Raw genomic sequence first — 17626 nt, forward strand, 5'->3', positions numbered from 1 at the left:
CCCGGGTCGGCCGCGTGCAAGGCAAATGCCCTAACCGCTGTGCTATTGCTCCAGACCCTATAGTAGATTTACTTTTAAATAACCTGCATTTCTCCAGCTATCCAACTTTCACCCTCTAGGGCAGCAGAAATCATTAAGAGACTCTTGAGTTCTAAGGTTGCCCCTTCTATGGAGACGGGGCTTGCAGCACATTCTTTTGACACCCCTTCCCCCCATTACACACACCTGCAACCTCAGTTTTATTTTAATCGCCTAAGCTTGTCTATGATTAAGATAAAGAACAAACATAACATGCTATTGTGACCAAACTCTGCTGATGTGACAAGGCAAATGCTTCTTTTGCGGGGGAGAGGGCAGAGCAGTGCTCAGTGGTTACTCTTACTCCTAGTGGTGCTCAGGGAACCATATGAGATGCTGGGAATCCAACCTGGGTCTGCTGCATGCAAGGCAGGCACTGTACCTGCTGTATAATCACCCAGGCACCAAGGCAAAAGCCTCTTCTCTGGTTTGCAGAATCCTGGTGCGGCTGTGTTATCATTGCTGCCGCTGACTGAGTTTTCATTAAATGTGTGCAACTAAGGAAGCCTACATTGATCATGACCGCACCGAGAGACTTCACAACCACCACGAAGTAGAAGAAATTCCCCTCCCATTTTACACAAGAGGAGTGCCTTGGTGAAGGATGTGGAGCAACAAAGGGACGTGTCTCACTCTAACGCGTGGCTCAGTGGGTGTAGCAAGTAGTGAATATTTTTGCAAGCTGGTTTCATAAATAGCACGAGACTACCAGGCTGTCAGATGCTGTTTGTACTGGGAAACTGGTGATTCGGATATTTTACTATTGCCTCCATCTGCCTCGAAATATTATCTATTATCCGGTTTCCCGAAAACATTCTGCCATCTACATCAACAATCTTGAGAACGGAGCTTGTGAGTCTGACATGCAGAGACCGTGATTCAGTCAACACCAAAACATCCAATGGCTCTCACATCCCCTGGACCAGAAGAAGAAGTGGGCCCAGGCCTTCTGAGCTGGAGTAACTTAGGAAGTCATTACTGAGATGGTCTGAAAAGCTGCCTTTGGGTCAGGAAGACCCCTGGTCTTATTATGAATGGAGGTCTGATGCCCCTGGAGAAGCAACAAAGGGGGTTATAGGACAGACTCAAGCCAGGAGATAGGAAAGCTGGAGAAATGCAGATTCTTTGAAAGTAAATCTATTATAGACTTGATAAAATGACTATCATTTATTTCAGGTTAAATCTGGAGGGATAGCACTGGGATTAATGAACTGCCTTGCAAATGACAGAGTTCATTTGAGTCCTATGATTTCCTGACCACTGACCATTGCCAGGAGTGATCCCTGAAGTGAGCTAGGAGCGGGTCCTGAGCATTACTAGGTGTGGCTCAAAACCAAAGCAATTGTGTTTAAGTTTATGGGGTTTTGTTTTTGTTTTATTTTTTTGTTTGGGGGCCACACTGACAATGCTCAGGTGCTCTGCGCTCAGAAATCACTCCTGGCAGTGCTCAAGGGACCCTATGGGATGCTGGGATCGAACCTGGGTTGGCCATTTTGCAAGGCCAGCACCTTACGCGTGGTATTAGCTCTCCAGCCCTAAGTTTATGGTTTTGATGTACAAAGTTCCTGCACACCACCACCACCAAAGTGCCCAGGACCCTCCACCTCTGTCCTTAGGCTTCCTCTGGCCCAATCTTCGTTCTCTCCCCATGCACCTCTCCCTTCACTGTTGATTAGTAAATAAAGCCAAGGGTATGTCATTGTTTGAGAGTATGTCATTGTTTTTTTTTTCTTTTTGGGTCACACCAGCAATGCACAGGGGTCACTCCTGGCTCATGCACTCAGGAATCACCCTGGCGGTGCTCAAGGGACCATATGGGATGCTGGGATTTGAACCTGGGTCGTCCGAGTGCAAGGCAAACGCCCTACCTGTTGTGCTATCACTCCAGTCCCGTATGTCATTGTTTGATACTGTCTATTCTCTCGTTCTGTCTCTCTTTACGTCTACAGATGAGTGAAATATCTGCTCATTTTTGAAAATTAAAGATTTATGCATTCATTCAAAATATCTGTTCAAAAAATATCTGTAAGTGGGAGAGATAATACAGCCCCAGATTCAATCCCCAGCACTCCATGCTCCCTCAAGTGGCACCCAGGGTGGCCTGGTTAATTCCCAGCATTACTGGGCCCAAGTAGCATTGCATCCTCAAGCCCTCACATTGAACCATGGAGTCAAGATTCACTGGGAATGACCCCTGAGTATCACTGGGAATGACCCCTGAATATCACTTGGGAGGCCTCCCCAACATTTTCTGGCTTACCCCCCAAAAATTTGTTGGGGACCAAGCTCAGAATAGGGCTACAATGATTACTAAGAAATGCTTTTTTAAAAAAATTTTATTTTATTCTTTAATTAGTGAGTCACCATGAGGGTACAGATAGAGATTCACACATTTTCGAGCTTGTTTTTCCCTCATACAATGTTCGCAAACACATCCCTCCACCAGTGCCCATTCTCCACCACCAATAAACCCAGTACCCCGAGTGCCTGAGAACAGACGACTGGTTAAAGAAACTCTGGTACATCTATACAATGGAATACTATGCAGCTATTAGAAAAAATGAAGTCATGAACTTTGCATATAAGTGGATCAACATGGAAAGTATCATGCTAAGTGAAATGAGTCAGAAAGAGAGAGACAGACATAGAAAAATTGCACTCATCTGTGGAATAAGAAATGCTTTGTTTTTAAGGAGCATACAGGAGCACAGACAACAAATTCTATTCATTCGCAGCCCAGATGTTTATGGAACAGTTACTATATGTCGGGCCTTGCTCCAGGCAGGTATACAGCTCCAAACAACACAGAGCAGGGAACCCCGAGAGCTTATGATTTAGAACAGAACCCAACCTAAACCAAGCAACAACAAAAGAAATAAAATACACAATAATAACAGCATCGAAAGGGGATAGAGAAAACAAAATGAACTATTTGAGATTTTTTACATTATTAACTAGCAAAATCCAGGGATTTTCAACTTTTTGAAAGTTGAACCACTGATTTAATAGAATTCCAGGTAGGCTGTGAATTTAGGTGCACATATAATCCCTAGCAGAATCACAAAAAAGTTAATGAAGGGGCTGGAGAGATACTACAGCAGGTAAGGGGCTTGCCTTTGCATGTGGCCAGCCCAGTTTCAATCCCTGGTACTGTAGAAGGTCCTCTGAGCACAGAGCCAGGAGTAAGGCCTGAGCACCACCAGGTGTGGCCCAAACACCCCCCACACACCAAAACAAAACAAAACTGGGCAAAAGAGAGAGCGCTCAAAGGGCTGGAGCACACACTTTGCATACAGGAGTCCCATTCTCCAACACCGCCAGGGTGTTCCCTGAGCAATGGGAGAAATGCTGTGGAAGACAATGACAGGTCTCTGAGACGACAGGGAGGCCTGACCTCTGTGTGTGTGTGTGTGTGTGTGTGTGTGTGTGAGAGAGAGAGAGAGAGAGACATACACACACACCACACACACACACACACACACACACACACACACACGGGGTTGGGGGGGTGCAAGCACTCCCTGGGAAAGGGATATTAATGAAGGAGGAGGGTCCATACTCCAAGCAGCAAGTGCGAGACAGGGAGGAGCTCACACCAACCCAGATGGGTGACAATGTCATACAGTGACAGCGATCAGGGCAGTGGCCTAAGTATGGGTGAGCACCCTGGCTCAGAGTCACACAGATCTGGTCTAACCCGGTCGGTGACGTGGGCGACAGCTTCAACCTCCCAGAGCCGTATGACCTACTTTAGGGGAATGTGGTAAAAATTAAACAGAACAATGGCTGGACGTTTTTCTATTCAAGAATCCCCGATTCAGTATTAAATCCTGGACCTCCAGTTTTGCTTATCGACTGTTCTTTGCACCCTCTCCTTCTCCTTCTTCACTGAAGACTGAACCCAGGACCTCAACACATGAAAGGCAAGTGCTCCACCACTAGGCTACACTCCCTTTATTCTTTTCAATTTTGGTCTTTGTTTGATTTAGTGGGGGCACACTCAGTAATGGTGGTAATACTAAGGGGACCACATGGTGTCAGGAATCAAAACAAGGTCAGCCATATATATGCAAGGCAAGTGCCTGAACCCCTACATTATCTTTACAGTCTCAGCCCTAAATTCTGTTTATTTAGGAGCTATGCCTGGTCGTATTTGGGACTCATTCCCAGGAGTGCTCAGGGAACTTTGTGGGATCAGGAATCAATCCAGGGCCCCCCGCATGCAGAACATGCTCCTGAGCCCTGGTTGGGAATCTCCCTGATTGGGAATAATAATGTTTTTGTTTAATTTATTTTATTTTATTTTTATAAAGTTGTTCACAATATTTGATTATACTTGGGCTGGAGTGATAGCACAGCGGATAAGGCGTTTGCCTTGCACGCAGCCGACCTGGGTTCGGTTCCTCTGCCCCTCTCGGAGAGCCCGGCAAGCTTCCGAGAGTATCTCACCCACACAGCAGATCCTGACAAGCTACTCGTGGCATATTTGACATGCCAAAAACAGTAGCGATAAGTCTCACAATGGAGACTTTACTGGTGCCCGCTTGGGCAAATCGATGAGCAATGGGATGACAGTGACAGGGATTTGATTATACTTAATATTCGAATACCAATCCCACCACCATTATACTTTCCCATCACCCGAACTCCAAACCCTGCACCCAAAGCAGAACCAAAATAATTTATTTTGTATTGCTTTTTATGAATAATCCAATAAAAATTATCCAAAAAAAAAACGTTTCTTAGAGGAAAGCATGTGAATATTGTTGTATTTCACCCAGGAGACATTAACTCTTCTATAAGAGATTAGTAACATGTTGTTAAAGCTTGAGCTTTGGATGTGTGTGTATACATACATACATACATACATATATATATATCAGTATTACATACATCTCTCTCTAGGATTGGTTGCCTTCTACTTTAAACCCAATCAAATGTGGTGTGTTATTCTTGGTATATTAGTGGTGTAAAGTTTGAGATGTCCAGGAATAGATTGTCTCATGGGTGAGGCTCATCCAAGTGTGTGGAGATGGGATAAGAATTTTAAGCTTTCAAGGCTGGAGAGAAAATACAGCAGGTAAGGCACTTGCATTGCATGTGGGCCAACCTGGGTTTGCTCTCTGACATCCCCTGAGTCCTCCAGAAGTGATCCCTGAGTGCGGAGCTAGGAGTAAGATCTGAGCAAAGTAGGGTGTGCCCATCCCCACCCCCCAAAACAACAAAAGCATTTTAAGCTCTCCTTCCCAAATCCAAGGTAACTTTTTTATCTTCTGTCTAGTGAAATGAGTCACATAAGACTCTAGTTTTGGGGCTGGAGCAATAATACAGCGGGGAGGGCACTTGCTTTGCATGCGGCTGACCCGGGTTCAATTCCCAGCATCCCATATGGTCCCCTGGGCACCGCCAGGGGTAATTCCTGAGTGCAAAGCCAGGAGTAACCCCTGAGCAACACCGGGTGTGACAAAAAAACCCAAAAAAACAAAGACTCTAGTTTTAGGGTCGGGGGAGAGCTCAGAAAGATTGGCGTGCGTGCTTTATCTGTACAAGCTTGGATGTAGTCCTGGTGGCCCCAGAACCTTAAGCAGGAGCAATAGCCCTTCCCCCAGACCATGTCTCCCCAACCCCTTGTCCCCCAAGGCCCCCAAAGAATATAGTTCCTTAGCCACATGCAAAAGAAAAAAGAATTCAGACCTCTTTCTAATGCCATGCACAAAAGTCAAGTCAAAATAGATTAAAGATTTTTGGGCTGGAGCAATACCACAGTGGGTAGGGTGTTTGCCTTGCACGCGGCCGACATGGGTTCTGATCCCGGCGTCCCATAGGGTCCCCTGAGCACCGCCAGGGGTAATTTCTGAGTGAAGAGCCAGGAGTAACCCCTGTGCATCGCCGGGTGTGACCCAAAAACAAAAAAAAATAGATTAAAGATTTCAATATCATAGGGCAAGAGAGATAGTAGAGTGGATAAGGTGTTTGCCTAGCACATGATCAACCTGGGTTCCACCTATAACATCCTATATGGTCCCCCAAGCACTGCCAGGGATACAGAGCCAGGAGAAAGCCCTGCACACTCCTGGGTGAGGCCCTCACCCCCCAAAACAAACAAACAAACAAAAATATCAATATCAGACTTGAATCAATAAGGTAGATAGAGGAATACATAGGCAGATCTCTTCATAACATCAAAGCTAGAGGCAATTTTGAGGATGAAACACCACTGACTGAACAAGTGGAAGCAAAGAAAAACAAATGGGGCCACATAAAAATGGGACTGGAGCAATAGTACAGCCATTTGGGCTGCCTTGCATGCAGCCTACTCAGGTTCAATCCCCAGAATTCCATACAGTTCCATGAGTACCGCCAGGAGTAATTCCTGGATGTAGATACAGAAGTAACCCCTGAGCATTGCCAGGTGTGACCCAAAAGGAAAAAGAGAAAGAAGAAGCTTCTGTACCTCAAAGAAAATAAAGAACAGAATATAAAGACAACCTACAGAGTGGGACAAATTATCCTCCCATCACTCATTTGATTAAGGGTTATTACCCAAGATACATAAAGAACTGATAGAACTTTACAAAGTAAAGATCTAACTTCATCAGAAAATGGGGAGAAGAACAAAAATTTTCTCAAAGAGCAATATAAATGGGCTAAAAGGCATACGAAAAGTGCTCTTTTCATTAATCATCAGGGAAATGCAAATGACAACAATAATGAGATGGGGCTGGAGAGATAGTACAGCCAGACAAGCACTTGCTTTGCACATGACCAACCCAGGTTCAATCCTGGCATCCATATGGTCCCCTGAACAGAGTCAGGAGCAAGCCCCACGCATCACTGGGTGTAGCACCTCCCCATCTCCAAACAAACAAACAAACAAACAAACAAAAAACAGAACAAAGCAAATAATCAATGAGGTATGCATCAAAAACTAACAAACAAAAGGGGAAACGCATTCACTTCTGGTGGGAATGTCAACTGGTCTAGTCTTTTTGGAAAACAATATGGACATTCTTCAAACATTCTTCAAAGTAGGAATTGAGCTTCCATATGACCCACCAATTCCACTTCTTGGAATATAACTCTAAGGGCCCCAAAACACAATGCAGAAAAGACCTCTGCACTCCTATGTTCACTGCAGCACTAGCCAAAACCTGGAAACAATCTAAGTGCCAAGTAGAGATGACTGGATAAAGAAGCTATGGTATATCTACGCAATGGAATACTACTCTCCTGTAGGAAAAGATGAAGTCATGTTTGCTGATATCTAGAGTATCGTGCTGAGTGAAATGAGTCAGAGGTATATATATAGAGATAGATAGATAGATAGATAGATAGATAGATAGATAGATAGATGGATAGATAGATAGAGCTGTTACCGACTGTATTCCACGGGACATCAAAAGAATGCCTGGCTGCCCACCTACGAGATGGTCAGACTTCTTCATCAAGACCCTGAATGAACGGTTTGATGCTCTTCGTGTTCCTGGAGCAAGCAGACGCTATTGGGCTACACTAGCACGTGACAGGGATGAATGGAGACGTTACTGGCGCCCGCGCGAGTAAATCAAGTAAATCGATGAGCAACAGGATGACAAGTGACACAAGTGATATATGTGTGTGTGTGTGTGTATGTATGACCTCACTCACATGCAAGATATGAAGAAACATAACAGGGGAATAACCAATGCCCAAATATAACAGAAATGAAGAACAGGAGAACTGGTCCTTCATAGGAAATCTGCTATTGGGGGAGGGAATAGAGGTCAGGGAAGGGACCACTATGACAGTGATAGAGGGAAGTGGTCACTCTAAATAAGGACTCGGTGCTAAAAGGAGGTAAAGCGATATGCATAATACCCTTTCAGTAACAGTAGGGTAAACTACAGTATGGGGGTGGGGGTGGGGAGAAGGAGTTGGAGGGAAAGTGGGGACATTGTGGAGGGAAGTGCACACAGGTGAGGGATAGATGTTGGAACACTGTATACCTGAAACCAAAATCATGAAAAACCTTGTAACTATAATGCATGATGATTCTTTTTTTACTCAGAAATGCCATCTGCACTTCTGCATTCATTGTAGCACTATTCACAACAGCCAGAATCTGGAAACAACCCAAAAGCCTAAGAACAGAGGACTGATTAAAGAAGCTATGGTACAACTATACAATGAAATACTATACAACCACAGGAAAAATGAAGTCATGAAATTCACTTACAAGCAGTGGAGCATATCAAGCTGAGTGAAATAAGTCAGATGAACAGGCATAGAATGATTGCACTCATTTGTGGGGTATCAAAATACCCAGCATGAGACTAATAGACACGGATAGTCAAACAAGGGCCAGGAGAACTGGTCCACAGTTGAAAGCCTCCCTCAAGTGCAGGGGGAGAAGGCAGTTGGTATAGAGAAGGGACCGCTAAGACAAGGATAGTTGGAAATAATCACTCTGGGTAAGAACTGTATGCTAAAAGTAAGTAAAAGAACAAACATGATAAGCTCTCTGTACCTGTATTGCAAACTGTAACGCCCAAAAGGAGAGAGAGGAGAGAAACAGGAATTGAGAGAGACCGAGAAAGACAGAGAGAAGAAAAGTGTTTGCCATAGAGGCAGGCTTGAGAGTGGGTTAGGAGGGAAACTGGGGACATTGGTGGTGGTGGAAAATGTACACTGGTGACAGGATGGGTATTGGAATGTTGTGTGACTGAAATCCAATCATGAACAGCTTTGTAACTGCGTATCTCACAGTGATTAACTTTTTTTCTTTATGGGTCACACCTGGCAATGCACAAGGGTTACTCCTGGCTCTGCGCTCAGGAATCACCCCTGGCGGTGCTCAGAGGACCATATGGGATGCTGGGAATCGAACCCGGGTCGGCTGTGTGCAAGGCAAACACCCTACCTGCTGTACTATTGCTCCAGCCCCTCACAGTGATTAATTTTAAAAATTTAAACATTTTTTTAAAAAGGAGTATCATTTTAAAGTCTCCTCCCAGTATGCCCCCGATTTCTAAGTAACTTTGAAGTTTGCTTTGGTGTCAGGTGATGATGTTATTAATATTAAGTATGAACATCTTCAGAAGGTGTCACAGCCTGTCTAAGCCACTCTCTCCATTTCCCGCAGACCCTATACTGTCTTCTGCTCAAAGTGAGTCAAGCCTGGGAGTCCAAGTTTCATGGAGCCTCTTCCCTGGAGCCAGCCACTCGCCTCTTCACTAGAGAGGCAAGTATTAAGGGTTAGGGTGGGAGTTCCTGAGCCTTTAAAGGCGGGTTTGCTAAGGGATGCTCTTCTCCATCAGCGAAGGCTGTGCCAGGAAAACCAGTGCCCTTCTTTCAAGTCAAGCATTTTTTTTTGTGGACTTGGCTCAGTCAGGCACCCTCAGAATCTCTGCCTCTCAACCATTGATTATGACAAAAATGTATACCCACGAGTTGGATAGTGCACAACCTGCACAACTATATGTGGTAGTCCTGCCTCCTCCATGGAAGATGAAATTATGCTCAGAGTTAAACCTCCATCCCTCCAATCCTCCATCCAACCAATGTTGACTATGTATCTGAAATAGAGATACCCACATTTATATGGCCCTCTTTTATGGGGGGAGGGGTACACACCAAACAGTGCTTAGGGCTTAGTCCTGACTCTGCCCTCAAGGATCACTTCTGGAAGGGCTCAGAGGACCATATGTGGTGCCGAGGATGGAACCTGGGTTGGCCACATGCAAGACAGACACCTTACATGCTGTACTATCATTCCAGTCCCTCTAATACTCAGCGTCCTGTCCCCGCCCCCAAAATCTATGCGCTTTAAGCAAGCAAACAGATAACATCAATCCCTTCCCTGGTTGCATCCAAGGATGGTTCCGGCGTCCTTAGGGGGCAGTAATGGCCCATACTGGAAAATGCTGATCTACACTGCGCTAGGTTAGGGAACCAGAAGTGGCTCTTATCGGTTTCCTACCTTAACCCTATCTAGTGGTGCATTGTTAGAAAAGGAGCTTCGCTACTAATCTCTGTTTGCCATTGACATGCAAACAGCCTAACTTCACTGCTTCACGACTGATCTCTACAGGGATGCCAAGTCAAAGCAAAGGTACAGGGGTTTTCCGGCTAGGAGCTCTGGGGTCTTCTTGGACTGGGGCGAGCAGCCTCCTCTCCCGCCCCGCCCCTCGTGCCCATATTACAGGAAGCCCCAGAAACCACACCCACATTCCACAGGCGCTGCCACGTAAACAACAGACCAGCTTCAAAGATTCAGGACTAATCTCAGAAGAGATGCAAGCCGTGCCAAGCGACTGAAATTCATCAGTCCAGTTCTACAGATCCTGGAGTTACCCAAGTGCAAGGCCATGTACGCGGTCACATGACACCCCAGATTCCACAATGCTGACAGCCCAATAGGAACACACCAAATTAGCTGGGAAAGTAGCATTGAAGCCAACGAAGCTCAGTAACTAAAACAATAACACAGAAGGCTCAACAAGCAACAAACAGCTAATTAAACCCTCAGACAATGACTGTAACGACCCCATTGTGAGTTAAAACAATTTTCAAATTTTCCTTTACTGAACTTTATTTCTTCTTCTTTTTTTTCCATACCTGGCGGTATGTACTCAGAAATTACTCAGGGGATGATATAGGATGCTGGGGGTAAAACCCAGGTGTGCCAGGAGCAAGGCAAGTATCCTACCTGCTGTACTATCTTTCCTGACTCTACTGAACTATTTTTTAAAATAATTCCAAGCAATATAACAAGCAATATAAAATAAATTATTTTGTGCCTACCAAGGAGGCAGGATTGTGATGGGAGGGTATGGAAAACTGGGGACAATGGTGGAGGGAAAGTCACACTGGAGATGGGTGTGGGAATAGTGAAAGTCCAGAACAACTGTATTATGAACTACTTTATAAACCATGGTGTTTAAAGTTTAAAAAGTGGAACAAACAAACTCCCAAACCTAAAGATGTCACCTTGGGGCTGGAGTGATAGCACAGTGGGTAGGGCGTTTGCCTTGCAGGAGGCCGACCCGGGTTCGATTCCCAGCATCCCATATGGTCCCCTGAGCACCGCCAGGGGTGATTCCTGAGTGCAGAGCCAGGAGTAACCCCTGTGCATTGCTGGGTGTGAACCAAAAAGCAAAAAAAAAAAAAAAAAGATGTCACCTTAATGTCTGTAGAGTTCACCTTAATGTCTGTAGAGTTCATACCTTTCAATGTGCATCTTTTCTTTAGGGCTTAATAAAAACTTGTTAGAGAAAAAAAAAAAGAAAAGGAAGGAAAGCGCTCTGGCGTAGCTCCATGGTAGATTGTCAGCCTTGAAAGCTTGAGGCTGGTAAGGCTGTAAGCCTCACATTTAAAATCCTGGTACCACCCACATACCTGGGTGTGATCCCAGAATCAACAACAAAATGAAGGGTGGGGGTAAGAGAGAAGGAAGAAAAGGGGGGAAAGTGACTACGGACAGCATACCTCTCATATAGCTGTTAGCTTTTTCTTGACTATGGCTCTTAAAAGGTGTTTCAGTTACTATGATTGTATACAATTTTCCCAAAGATTTAGCAATTTAAACCAGTGACAATATTTCTTTGTTCAAGAATCTTCTATTTGGGGCTGGAGCAATAGCAAAGCTCGTAGGGCATTTGCCTTGCACGAGGTCGACCCGGGTTCGATTCCCAGCATCCTATATGGTCCCCTGAGCACCGCCAGGAGTAATTCCTGAGTGCAGAGCCAGGAGTAACCCCTGTGCATCACCGGGTGTGATCCAAAAAGCAAAAAAAAAAATCTATTTGACCTGGGTTTAATAGGTTTTACTGATCTCTGCTTTTAATGGTGTCAGGTGGGCTATTTATTATTATTATTATTGAATCACCATGAGATAGAGTATTATAAAATTGTTCATGATTGTGTTTCATGAATACAATGTTCCAACACCCATCCCTTCACCAGTATATTTCCCAGCACCAGTGTCCCCAATTTCCCTCCCACCCCTTCAAGCCACCCCTACCCCAGCCTTCCTCTATGGCAGGCACTACTCTTCTCACTCTCTTTCTCTCTCTCTCTCTCTCTCTCTCTTTCTCTCTCTCATTTTAGGCATTATGGTTTGTGATACTGATGTATGTCCCTTTACCTACTTTCAACTCAGTTCTTGTCCAGAGTGATCATTTCCAATTAATATTGTCATAATGAATCCTACTCTATCTTAACTATCCTCCATCTCCCACACCATTGACCAACCACTGACCAGTCCTCCTGGCCCATTTTCCCTGACTTAGATATTAATTTCATACTTTTTTATACCCACAAACAAATGCAATCCTTCTATATCAGTCCCTTTCCTTTTGACTCATGTCACTCAACATGATACTCTACAAGTCTATCCATTTATAGGCAAATTTCATGACCTCATTTTTCCTAACAGTTGTGTAGTATTCCATTGAGTAGATGTACCATAGTTTCTTTATCCAGTCGTCTGCTCTCAGGCACTCAGACTCAGGTTGCTTCCAGATTCTGGCTATCGTGAATTGTGCTGCAGTGAATATAGACGTACAGATAATGTTTCTGCTGTGTGTTTTGGGCCTCCAGGGATATTCCCAGAAGTGGCATTCCTGGGTCAAATGGGAGCTCAATTTCTAGTTTTTTGAGGAATGTCCATATTGTTTTCCAAAAAGGCTGGCCATTTGGCATTCAGGTCGGCTATTCTTGAAGCCCAGGAAGTGAACTCTCCTAAAGACCTCACCACTCACCTGTCCGGCCCTCGGTGTGATCAGCTGAGAGCTCAGCTCAGGCTGACAGCTGTAGCGGCTCTCCACGGCAGTCCCACATGGCCTGGGTTTCCTCCCAGCACGGTGTATGGGTTCTGTGGCTGACTATAGCAAAAGGGGGAGATTCAGGTGAAGCTGTCATTTTGGTTTCTGTTTTCAGGTCTTGCTCTTGACTCTGTGCTCAGGGATCTTTCCTGATGGTAACCATGTGCAGTGCCTGGGTTAGAATGTGGGCCAAATGCATGCAGGGCAAGTGCTTAACCCTTTCTACTAGCTTTCTGGCTGGAAACTGCATCTTCTCTTGTCATCCAGCCCCAGAAATTAGCATTATTTCCACCCTATTGTAACCAGACTAGTCACCCATCCCCAGTTAGATTCAAGGGGAGGACAGGGCTGGAGCAATAGTACAGTGGGTAGGGCATTTGCCTTGCAGGCGTCCGACCCGGATTTGATTCCCAGCATCCCATATGGTCTCCTGAGCACCGCCAGGGGTGATTCCTGAGTGCAGAGTCAGGAGTAACCTCTGTGCATTGCTGGGTGTGACCCAAAAAGCAAAAAAAAAAAAATAGATTCAAGGGGAGGAAGCATGGAGTCCATTTCTATGGAAAAAGTGTTGGTTACACTGTAAGTACAGTGGATGGGTATATCAGCCCTCTTTGGAAAAATAGTCCACCAGAGAGGATTGATACAACTGTTCCATTTCCTCTTTTCTTCTTTATTTTTTTGGGAGGTTGGCCACTCAAATATGGACTCAGGGATTACTCCTTCTCAGTGCTCATAGATCACTCATGGCAGTGCTCAGAAGAACATATAGGGTGCTGGGGATCAAACCGGGTTGACCCCTGCAAGTCAATAATCTTATCCACTGTCCTTCCTATCTCCCCAGTCCCATTTTCCCCTTAGAACTCCCATTCAATCAGTACATAACCCAGAGGAATATTGATATTACACTTCCAGATGAAGACACTTCCCTATTCTATTAGAAGTTAGGATGCAAAAAGTGTGAATTGTGCAGTTTGGAGACTGTGTAACACTCACTCTGTCTGTACTTCATAAGCCTCTTCCCCCATCTCAGAGCTGTTCTAATGCTTAGTCTTTCACTTTCCCTCCAAGTGTTTTTGTGTGTTATACCTTATTTTCATGGCGATTGATATTGAAACTAAAATGGGTAAAAAGAAAGCTGCAGAAATAGAGCATCACCTTTACAGAACTGATTTGCTTGAATTTTCTCTCCACCATCCCCCACCTAATAGTAGATGCATTTTTGATCAGTACAAGTCAGTGTTTTACATTTGAAGTAATAATCACATTTTGAGGGGAGCTCTCTAATGGTGCTGGGGGTCTTCAGGACTCCGTTTAGCAGTGCTCTGGAGGCCATGAAGTGCCAGGGATTGAATCTGAGCCCTTGTAAAAACTGGGCATGTGCTCTAGTCCTTTGATTTAAGTCACATTTTAAACTTATTTTGTTTGCATGGTTCCATTATTTTATAGCACCGTAGCACTGTCGTCCCATTGTTCATCGATTTGCTCGATGAATATTTTATGTACTTTGAAAAATGGTTAGGTATCTTGAGTTGAAATGGAACCATTTTCCCCATTAAATTAGTGAAAAAAAGTTTTTCATATAACAGATAAAGATAAAGGAGTTTCGGAATGAATTAAAGTCAGCTGGTGGGGGACAGATACAGATTCCTCACCTTCTTCCCAAGGACTTTAGGAAGCTTTTGTGTCTGTCGCTTTTTCAGTTCCTTCCCCTGTTCACTTGCAATTTGTCACCCCAGTTACTAGGTGTTTGCCTCGTCTATTACAAGTGTTTAACATTTATTAAATTGGGAATGTTTTTGGCTAAAAATAACAGAAGACTCAACAAACTGTGGTTTCTAAGCCAGGATTTCTCAACTGAAGCTCAGAGCCCCACTAAGGGTGCCCAGGATACCCCAAGGGGGGGTCATAGTTAGGGAGGGGCATGCCACGAGACCCAGGGACCAACAAGAAGGACAGAGGATGCCATAAGAAGGAGAAAGGGGGGGCTGGAGCAATAGCACAGAGGGTAGGGCATTTGCCTTGCACTCGGCCAACCTGGGTTCAAATCCCAGCATCCCATATGGTCCCCTGAGCACCGTCAGGAGTAATTCCTGAGTGCAGAGCCAGGAGTAACCCCTGTGCATTGCCGGGTGTGACCCAAAAAGAAAAAAAAAAGAAGGAGAAAGGGTTGGAAAGGGGCCACAGTTGGAAAAAAGATTGCAAACACCAGTCAAAAGAACACCCTCCATGCCTCCCCCATGCCCCGTAAAATAGGAAGGAGGTCCTAAGGAACCAGATTACTTTTGCTTTTCTATTCCATCTTCCTTTTATTTGGTTGGGAGGGTTTGATCATACCTAGTAGCGCTTTGGAGTCATTTTTTTTTCTTTTTGGGTCACACCCGGCAATGCACAGGGGTTACTCCTGGCTCTGCACTTAGGAATTAACCCTGGCGGTGCTCGGGGAACCATATGGGATGCTGGGAATTGAACCCAGGTTGGCCGTGTGCAAAGCAAACACCCTACCCTCTGTGCTATTGCTCCAGCCCCATTTTGAAGTCATTCTTGGCCTTATTAAGGGAACTGTATGGGGCTGAAATAGAATCAAAGTCAGTGACAATCAAAGTCAGCAGCAAGGATCTCAAACTTTCGGTTATCTCTCCAACCCTCCACTTCACCTTCCTCTTGGTCTCACGATGGTGCTGTGCCTCAGTTCCAAGCACAAGAAGTGGGAACGAGAGGATTTTCAGAGACTTTCTTTTTAAATTCTGTTGGAAGTTTTCTCTCCTTTGGGATTTCTGCTACGTCTTAATGGCTAGAATTTTGTCTCATTGCCATTCCTAGCTGCAAGGGATACTGGGAACTGCATGTTTTCCTTTCCAGCCTCTAGCTTAGACAGGAAAGAGAGTAGTTGGAATGAATATTGAACCGACCTCCTTGTGTGTATGTTTATTTTTGGCAGTGCTCAGGGATCACTTCTGGTGGGGCTTCCAGGACCATATGTAATGCCAGGTCATGGAACTGGGGTCAGCTGCCTGAAATCTAAGTATCTGAACTTCTGCTAGAGTATATCTCTGGCCCGTGAACAAGCCTTTAACAGTTTTCATGCTGCATTTTAACTGCATTGCCTCAAACCTGGAGGTAGCTCCATTCTGGTCCTGATACGTCTTACTACAGGATCCTCTTCCTTCCTCTAACTACTTTTTTCCTTTAGCTACTCCTTGCAGGAGATCTCTGGACTTTTCTGGAATCCTTTCTTTTGTTCTTGTAACGCAGAAATTGAATTTAGATCGCAAGGACACAGGGCTTAGAGTTTACCACTGAGCCACATGTCTAGCCCATTTTTCCCTTTATGTAGTTGTCAGTTTATTCCATGTTCTCCTCTATTAATTTTTGATTTTTTATTTGTATTTTTGTCACACCAGAGGTGCTTCTTGCTTGGGGGTCACTCCTGGAGGTGCTGAGAGGACTATGCGGTGCCAGGAATGAAACCCAGCCGCCTTCCTGCAACGCATGAGATCCAGCCCATTGAACTCTCTTTTGCTCCATAGTTCCTTGGAGGCATGGCAATCAGCATTTCCTTTGCTCCCTTCTCTTTTCTGACTACCATCCTTCTTTCTTGAACATCCAACACCAATCTCTCTCCTTTCTTAGCCTAGTTTCCTCCTTTATACTGCCAAGACACTTGTACTGTACCACTGCACTGTAATGGTACTTGTCGTTTTCCTAGCTGAAGCGGAAACCAAATTATTGACAACAGTAGGCATTGTTTAGAAAATGCGTGGTGCATCGGAAGGGCTCGGGCTGGCATCGCTGCTGTTATTAACATCACTAATGACTTATCGCCTATATCAGGCTCTGCTTTTTAACGAGAGGCTCTAAATCTGACGTGTGATTCATTTTTGTAACCGACACCAGCCTAGAACTGAGCACAACTCATAATTAATGCAATGACCAGGTTACCACCGAAGGAGGTGGGGTGGAGAAAAGAGCATCGGTTCAAAGAAAGGGAGTTCAATGGGATGGGATAGGGGGACTTCCTAGGACCCGAGTGGGGGCCAGAATGTTGCAGAGGACCATCCCCCCTGCACCATCCACATCCACGCCGAAAACAGGCTGCAGCTGGGTCGCAGGCGGAGCGCACCGCGGGCTGCACGGTGCCGCTGAGGTCTGCGCCTCCGTCACTTCACTCCTCCTCTCGGCTGCCGACGGAAAGGGAGGGGGGGAGCGCGAACCGCGCGGCGAGCTGGGATAGCTGCGCACGCGCAGCCTCCGGGCCCGGGTCTCGGGAACTATTTGGCGCCGCCGCCTCCCGCCCGCAGAAATCGCGGGGCAGGCGCAGTGCGCAGGCGCAGTGCCTCCCTCGGCTCGGGGAGTTATTTGACGCTGCCGCCCCTGGCAGTCGGAAGTTGCTTGAGCGGAGCGCCCAGCCGGCCGGCCCGACCGGCCTTCGTCGTCCCCGCGCGCGCCCCCGGACAGTCGCCGCCGGCCCGGACCCACCGATCGCCCGCGGAGCGCCGGGCCGATGGCGCGGGTCGCGTGAGGCGGCAGGCCGAGCGCGGCCGGCGGCGGCGGCGGCCCCCGCCCCGGCGATGCGGGCCCCGCCCGTCGCCTCAGGTACGCGGGCGGCCCTCCCCGTCCGGCCCGGACCCTCCCCGCCCCTCCCCTGCGGGCGGTCCCAGGGCGGCCGGGCCGCGGCGCCCTTTCCCGGGGGCGCCCCGCGGGGCCCGGCCGCCCCGAGCTCCCGGGGTCCCGGCGCCAGCGCGGCT

At 46.2% G+C, this 17626-nt stretch overlaps 1 protein-coding gene across 6 annotated transcripts in view; it reads left to right on the forward strand.

Moving 5' to 3' along the window:
- Nucleotides 1-17275: 17275 nt before the first annotated feature.
- RALGAPB (Ral GTPase activating protein non-catalytic subunit beta) overlaps nucleotides 17276-17626 on the forward strand; it is a 101857-nt gene continuing 101506 nt past the window's right edge. For 4 of the 6 annotated variants that reach the window (XM_055137952.1, XM_055137954.1, XM_055137955.1 and 1 more), the window contains exon 1: nucleotides 17276-17474. The gene's annotated coding sequence lies outside the window, so the exon portion shown is untranslated. The remainder of the gene's footprint in view (nucleotides 17475-17626) is intronic. The other 2 variants (XM_055137956.1, XM_055137958.1) reach the window with 1 other exon arrangement.

The sequence above is a fragment of the Sorex araneus genome, chromosome 5, assembly GCF_027595985.1.
Source record: "Sorex araneus isolate mSorAra2 chromosome 5, mSorAra2.pri, whole genome shotgun sequence".
Lineage (NCBI taxonomy): Eukaryota > Metazoa > Chordata > Mammalia > Eulipotyphla > Soricidae > Sorex > Sorex araneus.